Below are 27,250 nucleotides of genomic sequence, written 5' to 3' on the forward strand. Positions count from 1 at the left end.
AAGCAACATGCAAATTATTTATGTAACACTTCAAACAGTAATAAAGTGAGAGCACAAGTCAAGAAAAATCCAACACCAATTTAGAAAAATAGAGAAAAATTGAATCAATTATTTGAGACTAAGATAACAAAAAATCATATCAGTAGAAGTGGCGATCCGCAATTTTAAAACTTTAGGTGAAAATAGTGCCTAATAAGCACCAAGGGGTATTTTCTTCAAAATGGCAGTTAAGCAGTTTTGACATTGCTTAGTGGCAATATTTTAGCACTGCCAACCGCCAAATCCTAACTCTATGTTTGCAACGTATTTACAAGACGTCGCTGAATGGCGTTAGGATCAGCAAGTGGATAGGAAGTTTGTCGCAAACACTAGCATTAAGGCGATAGAATAACAAACAAAACAGTTTTAAAAAAGTGCCAGGCAGCCAATAAGTGGCAAAAAAATTCCCGTTAGTCAGCCCAACATCACTTTTTAAGCGTCTAGAGGTAAAAAGAGCTTACAACTACACCTCTAAGGAGAACATAAATAATTAAAAACACCAGAATGCAGAATGGAGCAGCCAGGACCAATTTCAGCCCAGGTTTAAAAAAAAACTCCAAACACCCTAACAGCCAGGATGACCAGCCAGAGTCCCAGGGGAAGAGGAAGTGCAGAACCAGGGCCTCATTTAAGGAAAGTGGCTGGGGAAAAGCAACAATGCAGCACTTTTCATTGCACCATACTTGCAACACCATGTATGGCCCATATATACAGTATGGCACTCCATGTCACAGAGACTCAACAGATACATTAGGAATACTGACGTATCTGGTGCCACAACATGATGCATTGCTAGAGTGTGTCGGATAACTTCAACAATGTGTCAATACACATGGGCAAGTCCCATGTGAAAAGCCCTGCATCACTCCTTATGCCTGAATGCTCCCCCTGCGACAACGGCTCCACTGCAACGTTGCCATTAGGAGCAGAGTACCCGCGGCCCCCAGATGTGACTCCTCAGATGGTAGATGACGTAATCAAGATGTTGACTACCAAACGGAACATGTGGAGCAGTGATATCTGATGCATTTGGCATGGGCCTCTGGTGCGCCGGCTGGGATGGCGCCATTGACGGAGAGATGGAAGGTAGTCTAAGAAGCTCGGTGACTGCCCTCACAGCTGGACTGAAGAATGATACAAATGACACAGAGCACTCTTTCCTGTGGACAAGTGGGGCACTCATGTGCTAGACTCACAAAACCCTAGAGCCTTAAGCTCTGATCAGCTGTCGATGCTTGCCGGCAGTTACCATAAGGTGTTATTGCCAGTTTGGGCTGATACATGTTGTCCCTCCGCTCTTATGCTTTTCAATGTTACAATACTCCAGTTCTCCCCCGAACCTTATTGTTTAACATGTGCATATTGCAGGCAATGTTGTCCTGCAGGTGTTGCCCACATCTACAGGATTTTGACTAGATACTCTGCTCCCTTCTCCTGCTGCATTCCCTGTGTACCTCCATACGCCTGCGCCATTCCACGTATGTCGGTTACTAAGATCTCCTGGAATGTGAAAGTCATGCACAAGCCATTGCGCCACTATGCTGTGTGTTCCTACCTTAAGCGCAAGTCTGTCTACATTGCGTTATTGCAGGATTCAGATATCACACTGCCTGAAGCCTGCAACCTTCAGCACCAATGGTGTGGTCGGGAAATTGCAACAGATTACTCTGCATCCCCTTTGCAGTGGAGGAGACGGAGGAGGGCGCGGGGGGCCACGACATATTTGTACTGGGGCAGTTGGATGGAAGGCATTTATTATTCTGAAATGTGTATGCACCTAACACAGACCAGACTGCTTTTTTACGCACAATCTCCAGTACACTAAGCCACTTGAGTGACATCTCGTGACTTATAGGGGGGGATTTCAACACTGTCACCAATCTGGAATTAGACAGGTATTTTCTACGCTTTCCCATACAATCGCCATGTCTAACTTCCAGGCACTAGGAGGTTGGCTGCAGTACTGGCACTTAGCTGTCGTCTGGAAACCATTGAACCCGGATGCGCATGTCTATTCTTATTATTCCTCACCGCATGACCTTCACGTCGCCTTTGATCACATTCTGAGTTCATTGGAGCTGAGCCCTGTTTTGTCGATGTATAGACTACTGGGGCAAACACATTTGGATCACAACCCCCAGCTTTTCCAGCTGAAATGGGAAGACGTCAAACAACTGGTGCATATCTGGAACCTCCAACCTGCGGCAATGGAGGATCCTCCTTTTCGGCATCACTACCATGGACTTCTTTGAAACTAACTGCAGTTCTGCTTCACCAGAGGCATGGAATGAGAAGCGTTCAAAGTCACAACCAGGGGGCACTACATGGGACTCGTTTGGGGTGCTTGCAAACAAATTGATGTGATCTCATGGGTATCCCTCCTGAAGCTGGAGTCTGCCTCGATAACATACTCAAGCGGTCCTCAGCATTTGGCTGATGCGCTGCATGAGCATGCAGAAGTACTAGAGCGATTGTGAAGCCTGAACTATTCTGTGCATTCCACCTGCACTCATGCAGCTGCAGATTAGGCAAGGTGGCTGATCCCTCAGGAGCAGGCCTGGCACCCTATCCTTTCACTCTGTTCCCTTTTGGGGCTGTTGTACACTCAGCAGGAGGTCCGTGGGTAGCTCACTAGACAATAAACACAGCTCTGAATGTCTGCTGCCTGCCTTTGTCTGGCTGATATAGCGGGGCTTCTTTACATCCACTCGTTTGCCCACCATCAAGCAGGAACAGTGGGCAGAACTGGAAGAGCTGATCACACTATTTGAAGTTGGCGAGGCTGTCAGAGCTCTGCCCACGGGCAAGACTCTCGGGCCGGATGGTCTGCCAGCATAACATTATAAGGCATATGCTCCTGTATTGGCCCCTTGCCTGCTCACCCTATAGGAGGGTTCATTTGAAGCCTTACATCCTCACAGGCTCTCTTGGTGAAGCTCTGCTTGTTTCTTTGCCTAAGCCAGCTAGAAAAACAATGTGCTTGGGCTCCTACCAGCCACAGATGCTTTTAAACACTGACTTGGAAATCCTGGCCAAATTACAGGAGGATTGGTTGGCCCTCCTGGTGCCCAATCTGGTGCACCCTGACCAGAATTGATTTGTACCTACCCAGAACACGTCCCTTAACATGCGTCAATTGCTCTGGGTGGGCAGCTATTCAGCATCATGTTGGCCTCACTCCAGGTGTCTGATGCTTGACTTGGAGTAGGTATTTGATATCCTGGATTGGGAGTTTCTATTTGCCGCCTTGTAACTCTATGGACTCGAGGCTCGTGTTCTCCACCTAATATGGCTGTTGCACAACTCTCCTTCCACTGGAGTCAAAAGGGGCGCCCCGGTGTCGGACCCTGTGCCCATCAGTCATGGTTCCAGGCAAGGTTGCCCGCTGTCATCTTTGCTCTTCTTGCTGGATATGGAGCCACTTGCCAATGCCATTTGTTGAAGTGGGGAGGAATGGAGTATCCCCTTGAGTGATGACGGGACACATGCATTCTCCCTGTACACAGACGACCTACTCTTGGACATCTGAGAAATACGGGGAAGGCTTGTTGACTTGGCGCTTATCCTCAATGACTTTGAATCCCTCTCTGCTCTCAGAGTGAATTAGGTGCAATCTTGCTTGCACCTATTCAATTAGGCTTGCCCTGACCCTGCACTGGTCATTAACAATATGCCTGTGAAGGGGCAGCTCAATCATCAATCAGTGGACATATTAGAGGGGAACATCTTGAGGGCGATATCAGCTGTCAAGTCATAAATGCTCTTCTGCCGGAGTCTGCCCCTGACCGTCATGGGGCACATAGCACTACATAAAATTGTGGTGCTGCCCCATTTACTGGATTTCTTCACTAACTTGCTAGTATATATGCGGCCTCCTGTCTTCCGCTCCTTTGAATACACCATGTGTGAGTCCATAAGGAACAGATTGCTGCACAGGGTTGCACCATCCAAGCTATACTTTCCAGTTGGTCAGGGAGGCTTCACAGTACCTAATATGGAGCACTACTACCTGGCAGCGCAATTGCAGTGGGTGGCCAAATGAGCCAGCAGACTAAACCTTGAGGATAACAGCTGTGCTCCCGCCAGCGTGGATGCACTCGTCAGTCCTGGTGCTCTTTCATCCCAGGAGAAGAGGTGAGGTACCCATCACGATGATGCTGGAGGTTGCATTCAATGTTGTTTTCATCTCATGTGCTCTACAATCCCGTATGCACAGGCATTGGTGCTGCTAGGCATGCCAAGTGGTGGACACGCCACAACTAGGGAGGATCTTTCTGCCTGGCAGATGGTTAACCTACAGTCTCTGGGTGACCTATTCAAAGATGGATTGCTGGTGCCCTTTGACGCTTTAGAAGAGGATGCTGGACTGCCGCCAGGTCCGTTTTTACCTCATACCTCGTTACTTACAGCTCTGCAGACCCTATGGGGGATGTGCCCCAGGAGCATAACAGGCATCTCACAAATTAGTTTGCTAGATCGCTGCGCATGCACACAGCACACCTCTTAAATGTCTCTTTGACATGGCTGGAATACGGACTTGACTCACCCCTGCACAGACCATGAATAGGTGGCTATACTTGAGGGACCTACCCATATTCTTAGAAATGCCAGATTCAATCTTATTTAGCTCTATGGATTACACAGAGCCTATTTGACCCCAGCTAAGATCAACTCATACCTCCAGTGTACGGATGCTTGTTGTCCCTGATGTTAGCTGATTGACAGGGATCTCATTCATATGCTCTGGGGCTGTCCTGTGCTCCATGAGTACTGGTGTAGCGTCACAGCACACTTAGCTGGCGGCACTGGGCAGATGGTGGCGTGTACCTGGAATGTATGTCTCCTGAAGCTCTTCCATAGATCGGCTAGACACAGGGTGCAGTTCAGGTATATAGATGTGGGGCTACTTGCAGCTAAGTGCTTAATCACCAAGAGATGGAAACGTTCAGAGCCTCCACCCTGTGCTGGAATGGTACATAACAGGGTGCAAACTGAAATTATTGCCTTGCGCTACGAAGACATATTGTGGTTACGTAAAGTTCTGATGGCAGCTGACTGGGATGTTATATTTCAGGACTTTCAATGCAACTGGCACTCAGAGAGCGAGCCACATACCCCGTAACATGCATGGACGTAGTGGCGGTAGCGGCAACACAGTAGCATGTAAGGCAGGGATGCTCCATGGATGCGCTAGCGCCGTGTCTTATCTCCCTTCTTCCATCCCCATCGTACAATACCCACCTCCCTCATTATCTTTCAGGGATGTGACTAGATATGTACTCATTGATCCTATGGTTGTGTGGGTCGTGCAAGCGGTATGGAAGAGAAGAGTAGTAGCAGAGACCTGAGTTGGGCATCAGTCAATACTTTTATTCCAGGACCTTGGTTCCTCTCCCCTCCCTTCAAACTACCATACCAGTCAGCTCCTATTAGTGGCGTGAGATACAGTGTCCAATCCATGTATGCCCTGTAATGCATATTGGCAAGTATGCCCATGGAAGTCGCAGTGGCCTATGCTCCAGGCCATGCACTGAACTGTTGCCTGAATTGTTATTACCGGTGATGTATGCACCTCCACGCCTGAGCTGTAATGATGCTTCTAAATGTATGGCAACTATGTTTTGCTAAAAATACCAATAATGAAATAAAAAAATCTGTGCTGCATGTTACAGCACACATGGATGAGGCAATTCCCATTTCTAGATTATTTTGTGCTGGAAGGTGTCACTTCCTGCACAAAATTAATCAGTGCTGCAACACAGGCACCCTTGCACCATGGCGCATGGGTACCTGCCTTGGCGCATGGCAGCCATTGTGTGCCAACATTGGAGAAAAATACGTGAATGTGCCGTATCTTATTTATTTGGCGCATTCCTGCCCTTTAGTTTTGTCGCATGTCAGTGCATCAAGATTTGGTTATGGCACTGTCCTCCACCAAAACGTATTAAATGAGGCCCCAAATGTCTTAGCATCATTTTTAAGACCGTGTAATTTCTGACGTTAAAAAAACTGCTGCTAATTAGACTTAGTGGCAGTTTTCCTTTTTTAGCGATGTACAAGGCAATCCTTGTAAATATCGTGTTGTGGGTTTTACAGGAGTTTTTACACAGGAATGCCGTCATTGCATCTAATTTTGGGTAACTCGTGCTAACAGATGTGGCACTGTGAAAAAGCTGCCATAATGTCAAAAAAATGATACTACAGTAGCATTAAATCCTTGTAAATATGCCCCCAACTGTGGTAACTCTTGCCTGATACAGTGACCTAGTTAGGCCCACTGACCAAAGAACCTCAAATCCTTGTTTGCAGAGCATTGCGGGATCCTGAATCAAGGATGCTGTAAGAACTTGAATTATTGATTGAAGGGAGGTGAAAACTAATTTCAAACAATAATCACAATCCTTTAAAGAGTGAATCATAAAACTCACAGAATAAATCTGTTCTTAGTCCTCTGGTAGCTTGGCATAAAAGCAGCCAGGCTTAATTTAGAGGCAATGTGTAAAGTATATATAAAGTGAGAACAAAAAAAGAGAAATCCCAAACTAATTAAAAAATAGAGTAACATTTCATAAATTATTTGAGACCAAAACAACAAGAATCCAATCAGTAGAACTAGAGATATGCAATTTTAAATATTTAGGTGAAAATAGTGCGTAAAAGCACAAAGCACCAACTGTGGTTATATGTTTGGACCGTATAGGGACAAAGTCTCAAGTTCAGGCTGACAATGATGGAGCATGGGCCAGAAAGAGGGATCCAGTTAGGCCTGGTTTGCGGAGTCTTGCAGGAACATGCATTGAAGCGGAACACACTTGTGGTTCCCGGTAAGCTGAGGGACTGCGATGAGAAGTCCTGCATTATCATTGAAGAGCATGGTGTTGAAGAGGGGCTTACGATGTGAAGACTTGCATCAAGGGTGTGTCACACAGCGTCAATTCTGAGAAGTCTGTGGGCTGCTATTTGAGTCGTGCAGTGACACTTTCAAAGTGTGCTGCATTGGTTCTGCTCATAGGACCAAAGCTGGCGTGGCAGAGTACCTTCAGGCCTCATTTGAAGGGTTCAGGACTGGCTTGAAAACATGTAACCGACAGAGTTCAGGCGCTGGGTCTGAGGTGGTTGAAGACTTTTCTTCCCCTGAAGCTGTGATCAGGATACCAGCCATCTAGCCCTTGGTGTGACCCTGGAGTTCCTGGATTCAAGATGCATGTCTGGCCCGCTTCAGTTAGGCAGCAGGGCAGTAGAGTAGCAATCCTTCCTGCAGAGCAGCACAGCAGTCCTTCCGAGCCTTCCACGGGTCCAGAGGTGTACCGAAGGGTTGGGTTTGAGGTTCCACTATGTATACCTGGTGCCCACTTTGAAGTAGGAGAAGGTCCTGAACGTTTCCATCCCCAGAAGTGCCTGGATTTTCCTGCCTCCTTGTCTTGGCCTCAGACTGTCTGGGGTCACAACATACTAGTGTCAAACCCTTTGTGAGTGTGCTCAGTCAGGTTTGTGATGTGCGACAGCTCCTAGTTTTTCCGTAAAAATCTAGAAGAGTTTGACACGCCCCGTAGGGAAATATATATCTATGCATTGGTAGCTCTTTTGGGCAAACCTAACTATCAAGTAAGAGTGGTATAAATCACATAATGGGCCTACAAGATCATGTAAATCAAGGGTATTTGCTAGGGGTGGGCGGAATTTGCGAAATTAACTTTCGCAAATTATCGCGAAAATGTTTAAAATTATCGCAAACAAGCAGAAATATCGCGAAGAGGCGGAAGTTTTTTTCCGGCATGTTCGCGAGATTTTCTGCATGGTTGCGGGTCACCAACTTACCCATGCGGTTGCTTGCGGGCGCGGACATCTTGTTTTGAGTTGTCTCGCGGTGCATGATCGCGAGAAGAAAGACGTGATCGCGCAACGCATAACGTCACTGCGGGCGCGAATTGTCGCGAGACAGCGAAAATGGCTAAAAACAATACAACATCTCATGGAGAACGCGACCGGATCAAGAAAACTTGGCGGCGAATGCAGGGATTCAGGTAAGGCGATTGCGCGCGCGCGAGAATGTATTATTTTACAGCGCGAGCAAGAAACAAATTATCGCCAAGCTGCAGAAACCGGAATTTTTGACATTTTCGCGCTCTCCGCGGAACGCGAAAATGTCAAATTATCGCAATTTCCGCGAACGGAACAACATTTTCGCCCAGGCCTAGTATTTGCACAATACATTTATGTACAGGCAGAGTCGCCTATTTGCCCACAATCATACAATGTTGAGTATAACACTGAGACCAGTATTTGAACCTTATTTTCCAGGTTCCACCTCGGACCACTAGGCAACATCATTATAGAGAAAATGGTATCCACTAGCTCCAGGAGATGTTCAACTCTCTCCAGCTTTTCTCTATCACTGATGATGATAAGAAATAAGGTAACAGAGCACCGCTGGATATGCACCCAGTTAAATGTATTTTTGTGACAGGCCGCGGCAGCTGTAGGTCTGTGCATGCAGCCAGCCCCTGCTTCGCATGACCTACAGGAAGGCCTACCATTCAACCCCTGCTTCATACGGTTGCCGGACTAGTGTAGCAGGGGTTGGCTGCCTGCTGTTGGTTGAATTCAGGCCCTGGTGACCAGGCTAATGCACCAACCCCGAACTGCCCAAGGCCTTCTGCATCAGAGTTTGACCATCGCCTAAATGGTTGAGCACAAGGCCTGGTTGGAGGCCAGGCCCTGCGCCCAGCCCTATTGCACATAGTCACAGGCTACAAACAGTTGGGGTTGGCACACGTTGGTAAAGCGTTCACAGATATGATGATGTACTGACCCCAGCAGGCCACTGTGTGATGGCAGAAAAACATAGTAGGTAGCAATTTGTGGCCTATTTCGTAAGTATTGATGTAGGAGGTAGGATTGTGAGTCACTACAATCCAGTTTTTTTTGTGGCACCCTATTAGTAGATAGATCTGTCCTCAAAATATCAATGAGTTTGCAAAAAGTCTTCTCCCTATTGCTATCCTTTTTTGCAAATCGAACATTACTCTTTCTGGACCTGGGTCTATTGTGAGATAAGTTGGCAGTTAGGGGCAGAGATGACACTCAACATATTTTGTTTCTGTTCTAAATTTTAAACCATTAAACAGAGTTATAAAATGTTCCTTTTTTATTTCTGCAAACTAATAGTCCATCTTAAATAAATGAATAAATAAAGAGTAAAATAAAAAAGTTAAAAATACATTTTTAAAATCTTTAACAAATGAGACAAAAATAACGGTAAGATTTCAAATGTGTCTGTGGTCAAGCCCTGAGTCCAGTCTCTTCTGTACACAACTGCATAATGTCTGCAGGTAGAGGTTGTAGTCAGGTTGGAACTTGGTTGGTGCACAGTAGGTTGGCTACCTGAAGGTTGTATGTATAACAAATGTAAAATATCATCTAAAAAAACTGAAAGTAACTAACATAAGCAAAGGTTAAACTCATAAGTGCTGAGGGTAACTTGTGAATGCCCTCAACACTACCTCTGTAGCATGGAGGATGTGTACAGGTCGCAGTCAGCACCCAAAAGAAAATGCTTCTGTCTTTTTCAATATCACAATCAAAATGTGAGGGAACAACATCACTTGCATCCCGAGTTCGATTTCCTTTCTGCCTTGGGTGCATATTTTGGAGAATTGCCCCATCTGCCTCACCCAGAGGTTGGCAGAAAGCACATTAAACACCAGGAATTAGTTTTTTTTCTGAGGGATTTTCTCTGGGGCAAGGTTCAAAGCACATCTCAAGCAAGAATAACACAGTGTTTCTGCCTTCCCTTCATGGATAAATAGCGGAGCTTGCCCTCAATATTGCCTGGTGGTCGGTAGGAAGCCCACTAGACACCAGAGCCTTATTTTGGAGCAGTCCTTTTTTATGGGCCAGTGTTCCCCTCAGCCCAAGAGGAAGACAGAATTTATGTTCCCCCTTGTTAGAAAGGTTGGGTAAGGGCCAGAGTTTCCATCAACCCAAGGGGAAGGCAGACTGACTGCCTCCACTTGTTAGAAAGGTTGAGGAAAATTTCCCCAATATGCCCCCTTGAGTAGAAAGCTCACTGCACACCAGGGAGTTCTTTGCTTCTTGGGGAAATGGCCCTTTGGGCAAAAGCCAGCATTCCCCAATAAAGGGGAAGAAAAGTCCTTCGGTGTTCATTTAAGAAACAGATGTGGGATTTTGCCATGAATCTTCTTCACTGGGAAGTTGGAAAGCCCATAATACACCAGGGTGTAAAATCAACAGGGGTGTCCTGACACCGGGCTGTGCCCATGCCATGCCCATCCACAAAGGGGGTAATACAGTCTTTCTGCCACCATGGTAAGAAGATTAGTTACTAATATTCTCCACTGAAAGTAAAAACCCCACTGGAAACCAGAGATTTTCAGGCCAAATGTTAAGAAGGGGTTGAGATGGCCAATTCTGGAATATGGCCATGCCACACTACAAACAGTGCAATAAAGCATTCCCCCCAATCTGGGGGTATACATCCCAATAACAACAGGGATTTATTTTGTTAAAAAAAAGTGTGGAGTGGTCCCCCCTGTCATCCCGCCACCCCGGAGGCAGATTGGGTGGTCAGCCCTCAATCTGCCCTACTGTGGGCAGGAAGCCCGCTGAGCACCAGGGATATTAAGGACAATTTTTGGGGAAGGAGTAGGGTGGCTGACCATGGCATAATGCCATGTCCCTACTCCAAAAGTACCCACATAGTATTTCTGCCCCATTGGGACAAGTGAGGATTTTCCCCATTTGTCCTCTGGGGAAGAAAGCCCACTAGACACCAGAAATGTTGAAATAGAGTCAATAAAACTGGGCAGCTCACCATGACATTAGGTCATCATGCCCCACCCATAAAAGGTGAGAGAGTATTTCTGCCCCCCAAGAGCAGATAGGAAATTTTCCCCAAAGGAAGGTTTGCCTACAATCTGGTTACCCATTGGGCTATAACTCTACCTCAAGAGGGGCAACACAGTCTCTTTGCCTTCCACCTGGTGGGCAGATAGGAAGTTAGGCCCAATTTGCCCGCAAAGGGGCAAAAAGCCTAATAGACTCCAGGACATTTTATAGTTTGTTTAATGCCTACACTTCAAGAGTGTGTCAATTGTAAAAAAAGAATTGCTCAAACCAGAAGGAAATACATTTTGAAACTTACAGCTACTGACAAAATAGAACACCAGGTAGTAAACATAGTGCTAAATAAGAAGCTTTGTGTCTAAGACTGCTGTATTATAATAGTGTTTACGTGTGTACAAACGGTAGAGTAATTTTGAGGTGTAATTTAAATTTTGCGAAGGATTGGTAAATGGTGCGATGGGTAAAGCTAGTGATTTCATTAATTTTCCAAATGGGAATGAGGTTGAATACCTGGATATAAAATGTGATCAGATTGATGGCATAAAACATATTGGCCAATGTCTTGTACATAGTTTGCTTGTGAAAGACTCATATGCGGTGACTATCAGCAGGACGGACGAGGCACCGAATGTGAACGGCCACTGGTTAGCAAAAGTGAGGGCTCCGTCCACGCCGGTGAGACGGGGCGCGCTACCACGTCACTCGCCATCCTCCATTGGAGAGCAGAAGCACCGTACGAATAAGTGGGGCTCTCCCAACTTAGACGTAATTCAGTAGTACTCTTGGTGACGAAGAGGGACCGACGCCTGACCCCAAAATGACGCCCGCAGTCAGGCGGACCCGGGCAGCCTAACACTACACCCGGGGGTCCCCTATTCTTTACACAGCTCTGTTTCTTTACTCCTGGCAAGGACTACTCAGCGTAGGGCATGGTGAGTAGCTGATCACCCTCCTGCAGCCCCTCCGTTATTTTGCCTCGTCTTTCAGAGTAAGAGGAAGCCCCGCCCCTTCTACCCTACCGTATCAGCAATCTAAATGACATTCAAGGTGTCCGAGATGTCTGTTGCCCACCACAAATCATGGCTTCATCTTTGTTGAGACCAATTCGTTTTATGAGAGAGTGTGAGGGATATAGGAGGTGCCCCGCCTGATCCTAAAATGGCGGCCGTTTCTCCCCCTTGTAGCTATAACACGGCAATACTTTCCTCCTCAAGAGGCGAGCGGACACAGGCTCTGGCCTCTAGCTGCTCCATTGCTCAACAAACACCCCCCTTCAAGTAAAAGATAATAATGAGACCGGCTGAATGTAACACCATGGTCAGAATGCCCTTGCCTGACCCCAAGATGGCTGCCACAGTGATACTGGTGCAGATCAGAGCTTCCGAATCCCCTCTACTTCCACGGACGGAATGATTTCACAGTCACACACGCATACACACATCACACGCTGGTGGGGCCCATTACACCAACATACAAACATCTCCATTGTCTGCTTCGCTAGCCACAGAACAGCAAAAGACCTTTCCCACGAGAATTCTGCCTTTCCCGAGAGCAGCGCTTACCTCTGCCCTACTACAGAATCGTTACTTCCGTTGATAAAGTAGCACATCCCTCTACTTTACCCTTCTAACAAGCATTAATTAACTGTTTCCCTACGGAATGTTCCTAAGAGTCTCACAATTAACCAAAAATGCCTTCTCATTCACGCACTTTCATACCAGAAAATGTAGTACATTCACACAGAATTCTGTCTTTCCCGAGAACAGCGAACAGTCTGTCCTACTACAGAATTATATCACACGTTAACAAAGCAGCGGTTACCTCTGCCCTGTCCTTCTAACAAGCTCCGAGAATACCTATTACTTCTCCAGCGGTAAGCTTTAACGGAATATCTTACGGATCCCTGGGATCTAAGACCAGAGTTTCACAGATAACCTTCGCTATCATACACACTTCTCTCACACAGAAAATACGTTTCTAATGGCAACACACGGCGATGCTACCTCATCGAACCCAGACAATGCGACGCGCAACTTCAATTGTCACACGTTTTCCCCTGTCTCCATACAGGGCCAACAATCCCGCCTTTTTCCGAGAGCAACACTCCCTCTGCTCTACTACGGAACTGTCACCGACTCCCTACGTCCCAGAAGCCGTTCACAATACATAAAACTCAACACAACTTCAACATATAGTGTTAGTACAAATATCAATCAATAATCAACAAGCCTATATACACGCAATTTCGCCAGATTAAGACAATAGCTAACCATCATTCTGCTACCAAGAAACTGGTGCAGATCGAATCCCCTCTACTTCCACGGACGGAATGATTTCACAGTCACACACGCATACACACATCACACGCTGGTGGGGCCCATTACACCAACATTAATCCTAAATCACTCTATCCGTGCCCTGTAAAGGAGAAAACACTTTCACTAAAACACATCCGATCTGCCTGTACTTTGAGGTCAATGGCATCTGCTTAGTTGCTTGCAAATCTAGCGTGAACATTTCATAGATTATACATATAAATTCAATAAACATGACAAGAAATAACCACCCGAGTCAGTAATTCAAACAGATTGTTCATTTATCTAAAATTATAGGAAAAGCCAATTAAATGCAAAATTCATTTCTCTCATATTTACCTATTCTGTCTAAATGTAAGATCCTAAGTCAGAACCGGTCCTCAGTAGGAGAAACAGAGTTTCCTGCAGTCATGTAGAGTCACCGTCCTCTCCGTCAGCATAGGGACCTCGGATCATCTGCTCGGTAAGAAGTGGAGCTAGACCTCTTTAGCCTGCTAATATTTATACTAAATTTACATTCTATAAAGTAACAATTCGTTGTTCAGAACGGATGAATGGCGGAAATAATGTCATCTTGGTACATTTTCGATATTGTGCGAGATTTTCTCACACCTAGATTGTCCCAAATAATGAATAGCAGAATTGAACGTCCATAACTAATTCGATACTTTTACGGATGTCTCTACTAGATAATTTTGTTTCAATTGTGAGTTCATTACAAGTTCATATGCAACATCTCCATCTTCCAGGGGCACTTGGCTGTGTTCCTGGACTTGTCATCATGTTTATGGCTTTTCAGTTCATCGGAGGTGCAAGGTCACAGGCAGAGCGAAGCCTTTTTGTAAATTTCCATCTACTCGAGTGCAGGCTGTAGATGGTAGCCATTTTCGGGTAGGCCACATTGGACAACTTAAGCAAAAATAAACATAAAACAGAATTACTGCACGGAAATGATTATACAGTGTTATTCCCCTGCTAATACCCTTATGTGTGTGTATTTATCTAGCCATTTGCGACATCAAAAGCCATTAATGCATATTAATTATAAGCGCAAACACAATAACATCACATAAGCAACATCGATTTCTGTCAGTTTGCTCACCAACTTAGTTCACTTATTATTGTAGCCATGCAATAGCATTCTGTTATGATCTCTGTAGAAAGACACCTAGAGCCAGGAGGTGGTATTCTTAAGCCATCTTTATTCAATCTCCAGTTCAGGTTACATCTGTCTCTACTCCAGCCAGCCTAGTGTGGTACCAGCCCCACCAGGAGCAGCCTCCCTAGCTGCTCAGCCCATCTTCAACTGCCAACACTCATCCACTCAGACACCCAGGCATTCCATGCATCACAGGCACACCAACATTCTATGACCATCTCACGCTCTGGCTGAGCAGCTAGTGGCAGCAGTGCTGGACTACAATGTTATTCAATTAAGTAGGATATAACATTATCCCTTTTTCTTCAACGAAAACGAAACTTGAAAATGATAAAACATGAAGGAAGAACTATCAACAAGAAAAATAAATAATAGTACAAGTCACACGGATGCAAACATAAATCAAACATCGCAGGAGCATCAAGAAGAAAAATGAATAATAGTACAAGTCCCACGGATGCAAACTTAAATCAAACATCACAGGAGCAAGAACCATTAAAGCAAGAAAGGACGGATAAGATACATACATATGAACAGCAATATCTCCCATCCCTCCCTTAAAGAAATAAAAAAACATTTTGAAGCAAGAATAACATTACCCGAAATACATTTGAAGCATTTTGCATTAAACACTGTGACGCAATGCACTACAACGGAAAGGGTAAAATACCCCACCCAACCAATGCCCAAAGTCATAACCTAGAGTAGCACTAAAGATAGCATACCCTACTACTACAATCCCAAAAGAAAGGGAACCAAACATGTATATGGGTCGTCACCCATAGAAACTCCCATGAAGGGACATACATTAGTACTGCGCGCAACTATAACTCAAACCTGTGTGCAACAATAACTCAACCCTGTGTGAGGGTTAACCTAGGTACTCCAAACCCCCTATAGAGGTTACATACCCCCAAGTAGGAGTAACCAAACATTAATTCGAAAAGAGCTCTAGACTCCCTTGTGGAGGTTACGTACCCCTATGGGAGTAACAAACATATAACTTGGGGCTGTTACCCATAACCTTCCCTCGTGTATGGGAAGCATGTGATGGCCACACACAGGACCTTAGACCCCCCATCCAAAACAAAACGAAAATCTGTGGCATCACGACAAAAGATGTGCTAATCTCACTAACTTAAGCTTTAATAAACAACACACTACACATATGTCTTTGAAGAAAGTAATATGCCCACATCACACATGCTAGTATGCACACTCTCACCCGAGTTGTGCTTGGACAGCACTTCCCTTATGTAAGAGAAACCAAAAAAAAAACACAAGCTCCACCAAAAAGAATGATAAACCATTACAACCACCATAAACCCAGAGCTATGACAAAACCAAATGTTCAATAGAAAACATGTGAGAGTTACAGGTCACCTTTGTACCTGAATCATTGTAAGTACATACAGATATATACACAGTGTGCAACAAAATTGGGTTTTCACCATTCCTCACGGTGTATTCCTCAAGTAGTACTGGCGAAATCCAGGTAGTCAGTAGATCCTTCAACTTGAATTTCCCTCACGAACACCGCGTTGTTCCCGACCCACTGTCGATAGGAAAAACTTTATTTAGAATAGTTGGCACTAACGAAGGCACATAGTCTGCCGCAAACAGGAACTACCAAAAGGAAACACACAATAGTGGCCGCCAACCACAAAATGGCGGCACGCAGTTTACGTCGATGCAGAGTGGCTCACGGTGCGTATATGCTCGAAAAGCATACTGTACGAAGATCGAACGTCACAGAGGATCCCACGATAAAGAACGCGTCATGCGGGATCCCACGAGAGAACATGAAGTAAGTTAGCGCGCGCTGTTAGATTCTCGCGCCCAGTTTTTTGAAATTCAAATCTGCAGATAAGTTAACTGTAAAGCGCTGCCAGGTAATTGCCTCAGTAATTTGCCGCAAAACCAGTTGAACCAAGCAATAATAACTGTATAGCTAAACAGTACGCCAACTCGGCAATCACAAAGTCAATGTAGTGAGGTGTTGTGTGTCACCCGCAGAGCAGTGTGCACACTCCAATGCTCTCCCACAACAGTGCGGCAACCCCACCACGCTACCCATACTGCGCTTGCAAACTGCTGAGCAAGTCCCGATCCGAGTGGATCTCCGCACCAAAGCAGACATAACTCACAGTCAACACGACCCGAAGAGCCCCAAGCGTAGACATCCTCAAAGTTGGCGAAAACAGGACAATACCATAGATCCATCTAGCAGCTTGTCGCATCGTAGCACTTGGTATGACAACCAGGACAGAACAACTGCACGTAGATCATTATTACACTCCAATTCCTGTGAGACCTTGATTGAGCATAAAACAAGACCGCTAAGCCCAAAACTTGTGATTCTCCAACAGTGTACCACCATATATGCCATTTTCCTTAATGTCACTGTGGTCCAAGTAAGACAAAGTGAGACACTGTAGTTTTGGAAGCCCCTTAAATCGCTGCAACTGTCACTGTGGTTTTGGAGGCCTTCCAAATCGCTGCAACTGTCAATTAAGGACCCTTTTGAACAAGATACACACCATGTGTACAGCCACTGGCTTTCCTGGGAATTCTTTCTTTGTAGATGTAGTTGCTTGTAGGATCTCTTAGTTTCTCCTTTATTTCCTTTATAGTTCCTTTGTTTCAGTGGTTCACCAAGAGTCTCTAGGGTTCAAGTCCGCTCGTCGCCAAAATAAATGTTATGATCTCTGTAGAAAGACACCTGGAGCCAGGAGGTGGTATTCTTAAGCCATCTTTATTCAATCTCCAGTTCAGGTTACATCTGTCTCTACTCCAGCCAGCCTAGTGTGGTACCAGCCCCACCAGGAGCAGCCTCCCTAGCTGCTCAGCCCATCTTCAACTGCCAACACTCATCCACTCAGACACCCAGGCATTCCATGCATCACAGGCACACCAACATTCTATGACCATCTCACGCTCTGGCTGAGCAGCTAGTGGCAGCAGCGCTGGACTACAATGTTATTCAATTAAGTAGGATATAACACATTCCCACGTGTAATTCTCTTGTTAATAAGGTTGATTAGACAACATTTGACAAACTTTTAATACTTAATAATTAATCAGTAGTACTTTTAGTTATAACATGCGAAAATGAAACAGGTATTCAGTTTTAAAGTAAAAACCCTGCTCCATCAATCCCCCCTTTGGTGATATATAATCACCACAAAAATCAAAACCCCAAAAAATCAATTTAGTTTCCCCTTTTGGAAGAATTCAAAATATCTTCTTGTTCATTTTTCTAAACCCTTGTTTCCATCTCATCTTCCTTTTTAGTTTCTATATACATGCTTTCTCTTAGCTCTTCTAATTCTATTTCTTGTGGATCTCTTTCTGGTTTCTTTTATCTCCTTGTAACATTTTCTTTTGTGATTTTCTTTTTATTTCTTCTATATCTACAACACATACATCCTAATCTAAGGATCAATAATGCAACTATTACACAGGTTAATGGAAATAATATTTTACCAAAAATGGTACTACCTATTTTAGCTACAAAACTTTTGATAGCAATCATCTTCTAGCCATTTTAGTCCAGATACTTACAGCTTCCAGCGGTACTAATTCTTCATGCAAATCAGTAATATTTTTGATATAGACTTTTAGATCTTTACTTTTGTCAGGAATGTAAGTGCAACAATGTTGAACTTTCAGTATTCCACAGACTCCACCCTCTTTTGCCAAAAGAATGTCAAGGGCAAGTCCATTTTGCATCGCCATAGCACGCAAAGCAACCATTTCTGTATTAACCAAAAGAAAGCCTCCAGCGGTGCTTGTTGACAAGCGATCCACCACTGTTGACAGCTTCCGAATGCCAAATGCATTCAAAGAAATTCCCACTGCTGGAATTAAAGCTCCAAAAATATCTCCTACAATTTCTGTCCATGTTTCTCTTCTATAATGTGTTAATGTGTTAGAATGTTCAGCATCATCCACTCTATCCATGTGAAAAATCTTTGGAAAGACCAGGCCAACATAACATGTACCAAACCAATGGTCAGGCAAACGGTAATAAGCCTTGTTCCCACAAATATAATACACTCCCGGGAAAACTGGATCCTCTCCTCCTCTAAATCCCCATCCGGTTGCAATAAAGTATGTATCATGGCACTCACTAGTCCCTATAAAATAATAATCATATTGGGATCTCTTCCTGGTAATGCACAGTTTTCCTTTCTGTGGGGCATCTATAGCCATAGTTGGACTGGCTCCATTTTTCAACTCCTTTTCTTTCTCAATATCCCACATTGTATCACTCATTTTATTCCCTTCTGCTTTCTTGTGCATGTTCAATCTTCTTCTCTCAGCCATGTCTAACAAATTCTTCTCTTCTCCTTTCAAACTGCAAGTTAAATTATTCCTAAAAACATATTCTAAGGTTAATTCTTTGGTTTCTAGAAAAATCTCACCTAAAGTGTTAGCATCCTTTACAGGATTCAGTGCTTTATTCATAGGCAACTGCCCAAGAATATTATCTACATTAGACATATTATAATCTAATTTCCCTAACTGATAAAATATACTAATCAACACACTACAGGAAATTCCATACGTAGCCGGAAGATGATGATAAGTCACTCCTTCCGAAACAGAGGCAGGTAAACGTAGCAATCCCTTACTTCCATTGTCTTTACGTACTCATACAACAATTTAGAAAAAACATTGCTAGAAAAATCATTAATTGACCTATCCTTATGTATATGCATGTTGCTAGTTCTAATCGGTACTATTTTCTGTGGACTTTTCCCTATATTATTTTTGTTCTCAATATGACCCTCTAAAGTGTCTATAGTGACTCTAAATGAAATCAGTAGAGCAAGCATGCTCCAAAGAAGCATTAATAAACCTGTACAGCAGCAGCACATTTTGCACCATCTTTTCAGAAAGGTACATCTACTTTTATTCTCAGTGTTAGCCATTTTGTTAATTTGACCGTGTCTTTTGACTTAGCCTCTTCTACTCCTCTACTGAACTTTTAAGGGCAGCAAGTACCCAACAGATTATTACAATCTACTAATTTGTTTTAGTATTTTCTTCTTCTTCACTTCTCCAAGTGAATTTTCCTTGGATTTACTCAATTTGGATTTTCATCACTTTTCACTGTCTCTTCATCATCATCAAACTGTATCAGGTCCTGAACATCCGTCTCTTCTCCAATGTCGGACAAGATAACTCTCAGGATTCCCACAGCTTCTTCTTCAGCAACCTCCTTCAGTAAAGCCTCCTCTGGACTTCCTTGGCTGTCTGCCTCTTCTCCTTGTTCAGGCAGTGCCACATACGTCCATTCCGGTGACTTGTACCTCTGGTTTGGTTTCCTTATTCTTTTAGTTCTCTCAGGTATCTTTGTTTCCTCTTCTTTGGTTGGGTTTTGACTTGACACTTTGTTCACTTGTTCAGCTTTCGAAGAGTTAACTTGTGTCAGTCTGTCCCTTAGTCTCTTTATCTTATTTGGCCAAAGATCTCCTTTAGCATTTCTCTTTTGTTTTCCTTCTTTATTGTTTCTTTCTCCAAGCCAAGTTCTCGTTCTCAGAACTCGTCCTCCATGTATCTCATTGTCACTTTCCTCAGACTCTGTCTCAGTTGCCTCTTGTTCATCAACAGCTTTCTTTTCTCCAACAACTTCCTTTTCTTCAACAGTCTCTTTTTCCACCAATTGAGATTTCCCTACTTCTGTCCCTCCTCGGGTCTCCGACACGCAATCTTTTTGCTGTCTACTTGTCCCTTCACCTAGCTTGTTGTTGATGTTCCCTACACCTCCTCGGGGGTTTTCCGCAATCTGTCCCTCTCTGTCTTTGTCTGTCCCTTTTTCTTCAATATTTATCTCAGGTGGAACTTGTCCAATTTCCTCATGTGTTTCAGGTGTCTCTTTTGTTACAATGTTCTTTTCTTTTCTTTCTTTCTTTTTGTGTTGGTCACTGTCAATTGGAACCTCAGGTAATTCTTCAGAGTCTGAACTTGCTTCTGCAGTTTGCACTGTTCTCTTCAGAACCTCTTCTGGTGGGATGAAAATTTCCCTGGACTCACTTTCCCCACTTTCAGGATTCTTTTTCCTTCTTACTGTCTCACTGTTTGCATCATCACTGGAATCTGATTCTTCAAAGTATTCTTTTCCAGTACCATCTCTTGGATTTGGAACTCTCAGTGTGTGACTTGCATGTATCCAATTTTTCACACCAGCACACTTCACAGCAGTCGTTGTGGTCAAGATGACTTGTCTTGGCCTTCCCGACCTTGGAACCAGACAATTCCTTCTTCTGTGGACTTTTATCCTTACCCAGTCCCCTGTGCTCAGATCATGGGCTGGTTTCTTTTCAAGTGTGGTGGCGTCTTCTCCAACCTGGTGAAACACAGAGTGAACTGCGTCAGCCAGGCCTTTGCAGTAATCCAAAATCCTGTCATCAGTTATAGTCATCAGTTTGTTCACTGGTACATATGCATGCCTCATAGCACGTCCCATGATAATTTCATGTGGACTCAAACCTGTTGTTCTATCTGGAGTAGACCTAATGGTCATCAAGACTAGAGGCAAGACATCAGGCCATTTCATTCCTGTGGCTAAGCACATTTTGCCAATTCTGTTTTTGATGGTACCATTCATTTGCTCAACTACTCCAGAAGCCTCTGGTCGGTAGGCACAATGCAACTTCTGCTGTACACTCAATGCTTCACAAGTTAGACCCATGATTTCATTATAAAAATGTCCTCCTCTGTCTGATTCAATGGTTACAGGCAACCCATACCTTGGGATGAACTTTCTTAACAGTAATTTGGCCACTGTTATCCCATCATTTCTTGTTGTGTGGGTACGCCTCCACCCACCTGGAGAACAAACAGACCACCACCAGGACATACCTCAATCTGTTGACTGGGGGCATTTCAATGAAGTCTATCTGCATTCTTGTGAAGGGTCCTCCCTCCCTGCCTATTGTTCCTAGGCTCACCACTGTTTTCTTTCCAGGATTGAATTGCTGACATATCAGACATCTCTAGCAGAGACTTTCTGCTATCAGTCTGAACTTTGGACTGTACCAGGTTTGCTTAAAGGCTCTTTTCATAGCATCCCTCCCCAAATGTCCTTGGCCATGATACATCCTTGCCATTGTTGATATCATACTATTTGGCATGACTGGTCTTCCATCCCTATAGACCCACACATGATCTTTTTCTCTAGGTGCACAGCCTGCTTTCACCCAATCTCTCATTTCCTCATCTCCTGCCTCATCCTGCAGCTGTTTTACTTCCTCCCATGTTCCCACTTCATTAGTAAACATTAAGGAACAAGAAGACATTTCTCGCTCTTTACTCCTGTTAATTGAATGATGGTTTCTTGCACAATATTGTGCTATGTCATTGGCAAACTTGTTACCCACTGTTACAAAATCATCACCATGACCATGAGCAGCACATTTTACAACTGCTAGTTCTTTAGGCAGCTGTATCGCCTCTAGCAGTTTTCCAACCACTTCAGCATTCTTTATGGGAGTTCCACTTGAGGTCAGGAAACCTCTTTGTAGCCATAGCTGGCCAAAATCATGGACAACTCCGAAGCCATACTGGCTGTCAGTCATCACAGTCACTCTCACACTCCTCCCAATCTTGCATGCTTTTGTCAGTGCCACTAATTCTGCCACCTGAGTGGATTTAACTCCTTTCAAGGGTGGTGCTTCCACAACTTCTGAGACTTTGCACACAGCATATGCAGCACTCAACACTCCTTCCTCTGTTCTCAGACAAGATCCATCCACAAACAACACATGATCACTTTCAGGTAGTGGTAGATCTCTTATGTCTGGCCTTGGCTTTGTACAGTAATCAAGTACATCCAGGCAATCATGATCAACATCATTTCTCACTCCCACACATTCAGCATCAGGCAACAGTGTCGCTGGATTCACATTTACGCATCTCTCCAGGCTTACATTGGTTGCACCAAGAATGACTTTCTCATATTTAGTCAGCCGACTATGAGACATGAACTGTGTCCGGCTCCTTGTTAAAAGGATTGCCACATCATGAGGTACAAATACCCTTACAGGGTATCCCATTATGATTCCTTCACTTTGTTCCAGACTTTTGCAAGTAGCAGCTACTGCTTTCAGGCAACCTGGTAAACCCACAGCAACTGGGTCAAGAGTTGCTGAGAAATAGGCAATTGGCCTCCACCGACGTCCATGTTTCTGGATTAACACTGAAAGTGCACATCCATTTCCCTCACTACAATACAGCTCAAATTCATTTTCATAATCAGACATTCCTAGGGCAGGAGCTTCACAAAGTCTGTCTTTCAGCTCTCTGAATGCAGCCATTTCTTCTGGGTTTAGTTCTAATGGGTCTTTCACCTCACTTTTGGTCAATTTAATCAATGGTTTGGCAATCAGGGAAAAATTTCTTATCCACTGACGACAGTAACCCACCATTCCCAGGAACATTCTCACCTCTCTTTGTGTCATTGGGGCTCTCATTCCTCTAATGATTTTGATCCTGTCAATGGTCACTTTTCTCAGGCCTTTCTCAATATTATGTCCCAGATACTGGACTTCTTTCTTACAGAACTGCAATTTGGCTGGAGATACTTTTAATCCTCCATCTGCCAAGTGATTCAGTAATGCAATGGTGTCTACTTCACAAGCTTCACGTGTTTTTGATGCCACAAGTAGGTCATCAATATACTGGACCAGGACCGAATTTTCAGGCATTGTCAGACTTTCCAGTGATTTCTTTAACAACTGATTAAATATTGAAGGGCTCTCTGTATACCCCTGTGGAATTCGGCACCATGCCAAAATCCGTTCTCCAAATCTAAAAGAAAATATTGGCTGGCTGTCATGATGCAATGGGATTGAAAGGAAAGCATGACACAAATCAATTACCGTATACCATTCTGCATCATGGGGAATCTGATACAAAATCACTGATGGATTTGGCACAATAGGACAACATGGCACAACAATCTTGTTAATCTTTCTCAAATCCTGTACTATTCTGAACTTTCCATTAGGTTTCTTCAGTCCCATTATTGGTGAATTACATGGGCTGCTCAATATTTCTCTTAACACCCCTTGCTGGATCATCTTTTCAATTAAGGGTGTTATTCCTTCAATTATTTCAGGTGTCAATCTGTATTGCGGAATGTTTGGGTAAACCACTCCCTCTTTTACAGTAATCTTTACTGGATCTACATTTCTCATCAGACCCACATCTTCTCCAGTAAAATCCCAAACTGCTGCTTTCACTGTCTGTTTCAACTCTGAGGGTAATGCATCTGGATTAAATATTGCATATGTTCCCAAAGCCTCACATTCTCTGTTATCCATGGTCATTCTGTATAGAACATCCTCATCAGGTGTCTCAAAGGTTATTCCATCTGGAGTACAGAAAATAGGGCAATTCATCTTGCACAGCAGATCCCTGCCTAAAATGTTCACAGGACTCGTGACACACACCACGAATCGGTGCATGTCTGAAAATTTCCCTATTCTAACCCTTACTGGTTCAGTAAGTAGAGTTTTAATCTGTGTGTTGGACACACCAACTACTTGGATAGCTTCATCCGAGAGAGGAAGATTCTTTATATCTGCTGACCTGACAGTTGATCTTGTGGCCCCTGTGTCGACTAGAAAAGTGACACTTTCGGCATTAATTTTCCCATCTACAAAAGGCCCTGCCTGGTCTATTTCTAGACTTGCGCCAAGTACGCACTCCTCTTCCTCCCTTCGGCAACGTCAGAAGTCTCCCTCGGAGTCACTTCCCTCATTCTTCAGCCAGTACTGAGAAACTGCGCCTGCGAGTTTTGGTTTGATTACCTGCTCTTCATCGTAGAATCCTGACTCTTGGCTGTACTTCTGGGATCCTCTTCTCTGGGGCAAGGGTGGTTTTGGCTCCTGGTTCTGCTGCTTATCAGCCTTCTGCTGTTGCCGATGCTGACCACACCCCTCACTCTGCACCTGCGAATTCAATGATGAATTATCGTCATTAGTAGACGGTGGATTCTTACACTCGGATTTCCAGTGCCCTAATTTTCCACAGTTGTGACACGGAAACTTCTTTTTGGTCTCTTCTATGTTCCCTTTCCCTTTTCCTGGACCAAACTTGGGTTTATTTCCTGGGTTATTTGCCTGTTCAACCAGCTGAGCTTCCTGTCTTTCTGCAACTTTCACCTGTGCCCACATTGCCTTTTCTTTTAGTTTTCTCTGCTTTGCCTCAATCTCATCACTGAAGTATTTTGCATGTCTCAGAATCTCATCAATTTTCTTACTCTGCCAGTCTACGGTGTGCTGCCGTATCATTTCACTGATTTCAGGCCGCAAACCGTACACAAACCTATACACAAAATGACTCAGATCCTTGTCACCCAGGTGTTCATCACCACTGAACTGCTTAAAAGCTAGTATCAGTCTTTCATAGTAAGCATGGACTGATTCTTTCAATTCCTGGTGTGTTCGATCTATTTTAACCCAGTCTATTTCCTTGGGAGGTACCTTATTCTTCAAGAAGGCCATAACCTGTTCGTATTTCTTCATTACCTCCGGGTCTGGAGCTCCTGTTTTTGGATCTCTCGGGTATTCCTTAGTGGGCCAGTCTATGACTATTTTACATTCTGCCCACAGGTCTGCTGGTACAATTATATCAAACAGACTATTCAGGTCAATCCACAGTACTTTTGACAGCTTTACAAATCTATCGACCTGTCTGTACCACTCAACGGGCTTTTCCCTTAGTCGAGGGAAATCATTCATAAATGATAAAATATACTGTCTGGTCCATGGGACATGTACGTACCCACCTCCTGGAATCTCTCTCATAGGGTAAGCTGTCACTGCCTTCTCTTTTTCTTTCAGGGGAAATGCCGAGTAAGTTCTATCTGTCCCATCCTCTCGCTTTCGGTACCATCTGTCTTTCCATCTTTCTACATATCCCCATTTCTTCAGCAAGGCAATCATTTCCTTAATCTGTCCTGTTCGGCCTGCATTGTTCAGATTCTCAATATCCTTGTCTGAAAAATCCACTCGGTAAGGTTTCTGTAAAGCTTTCACCTTGTCCATGTCAATTCCCAATTCACTGTCTATTCCTTTCAACCTGTCATGTATGTTCTTTGCTCTCCACGTGATACTCTTACATAGGAAGAGGATCTCCCCTTCCTGATAATCCTTCAGCGTTTCTGTAGGTATTGTACCTACAATCATCTCTTCCATTTCCATACGTAGCCTAGCTACATCAATTCCCTGTGACTCTTTCTCCTTTTTCTGTAAAGTTTTCAGCCAATCATTCAAATCCTCAGCAGTTATCACAGATTTTTCTGTACCACCTGGTTCTGTCACTCTTTGCGGTTCTAAAACAGATCCTCTGTTTCCTTCCATACATCCAGAATTCAAACTTGAGTTAGTCTGCACACTCAATTCTCCTCCACATATGGTATGTCTCCACTGATTTTCTCCTGCTCTCCACTGGGTTTCTCCTGTTCTCATTTCTATCTGCTCCGGAGGAACAATCAATCTATTGCCCACATATGGTACTGTCAATCCATTCTCACCCGTCCTCTGCTTGTCAAAAATCGGCATAACCGGGCCTATTGTCACAGGCACTGTAACTGCCTCAAGATTTTTTGTCAATTCTCTGATTTTCTCTGTCAGTTCAAAGGTAGTTCTTGCTAGTTCTCTGGTCTTTTCATCCTCAAGTTCATTTTCTCTTTCTATCTCTCTCTCGCTCTCTCTCTCTCTCTTTCTATCTCTCTATCTCTCTCTCTCTCTCTCTCTCTCTATCTTTCTCTCTCTCTCTATCTCTCTCTCTTTCTCTATCTCTCTCTCTCTCTTTCCGCCAGAGAACAACTGCTTTTTAATCCAGGGGTGGTACCCTCAGTCTTAATATTCCGCAGGGTGTCTCTCATCGGGATCTCTGCTGTTCCTACCTCTGGTTCTCGTCTATACGGGGGTGGTCTTTTATAGAGCATGTCCTCTAAGACATCATCATCAGACTCATTTGCCCCATATCTCCTTGCTTCTACATTATGTTCCTTCTCTGTACACTTTCTCCCTCCTGATTCCTCTGCCATTCTTACAGGATATAATCCCTCGGTCATACTGGCATCACGCCACCTTCTCATCCGATCATGATGGGTTTCGCGATCATACTTCCGCCCAAACATGTACCTATAGCTACCTCCACCTCTCTGCTTTTCTCGTTCATGCATTTCATCTTCCCATTCAGTCAACGCCTCAAACTGCGTTGGCCTAGGCCGAGGCTCTAGATTCATCATCTGCTCCCGTAAATTCCTTAGTATGGCCAGATTAAATGAACCATGTTCCGGGAACGCTAACACTCCATCGTCCTTTGTATACTTCACCCAGTTATCTAACCAAATACAGGTATGATACCCATACTTCGCAACCATGAAGGATGCTGGGGTTCTTATCGGGGCAATAACTGTCCTTCCCTTGTCACTATGTCTTTATCCTTGTCAAACCAATTCTTCATTTTACTAAACAAGGATTTTTTCTTCTTTTCCTCAGCGTGGTAATACATCTTTCTTATTTTCCACTAGCTGTTTTCTCTTCCTACAACTGTACGATCTCTTGTCCAATTGCAGTGCGACTCACACCAACGCACCAATCCTGGAGCGTCTACGTCACTTACTCAGTCCGCGAATCCCAGCACGACTCACCCTGTATGTCTCCCAATCCTAGCGCATCGTACACTAGCACACCAATCACCGTGCTTCCACTGTTCCAACCCACTGTCCAATCACAGTGCGGTCTCCCTGACGTAAGCAGTCGCTGTAGTCGCTTCTGCTCCTGTCTCCTGTTTCTCGTCTACCCCTTCTTTACAAGACTACTTTGTAGACTTTGTTTCAACTTCT

The sequence above is a fragment of the Triturus cristatus genome, chromosome 2_2 (assembly GCF_964204655.1).
Source record: "Triturus cristatus chromosome 2_2, aTriCri1.1, whole genome shotgun sequence".
Classification (NCBI taxonomy): Eukaryota; Metazoa; Chordata; class Amphibia; order Caudata; family Salamandridae; genus Triturus; species Triturus cristatus.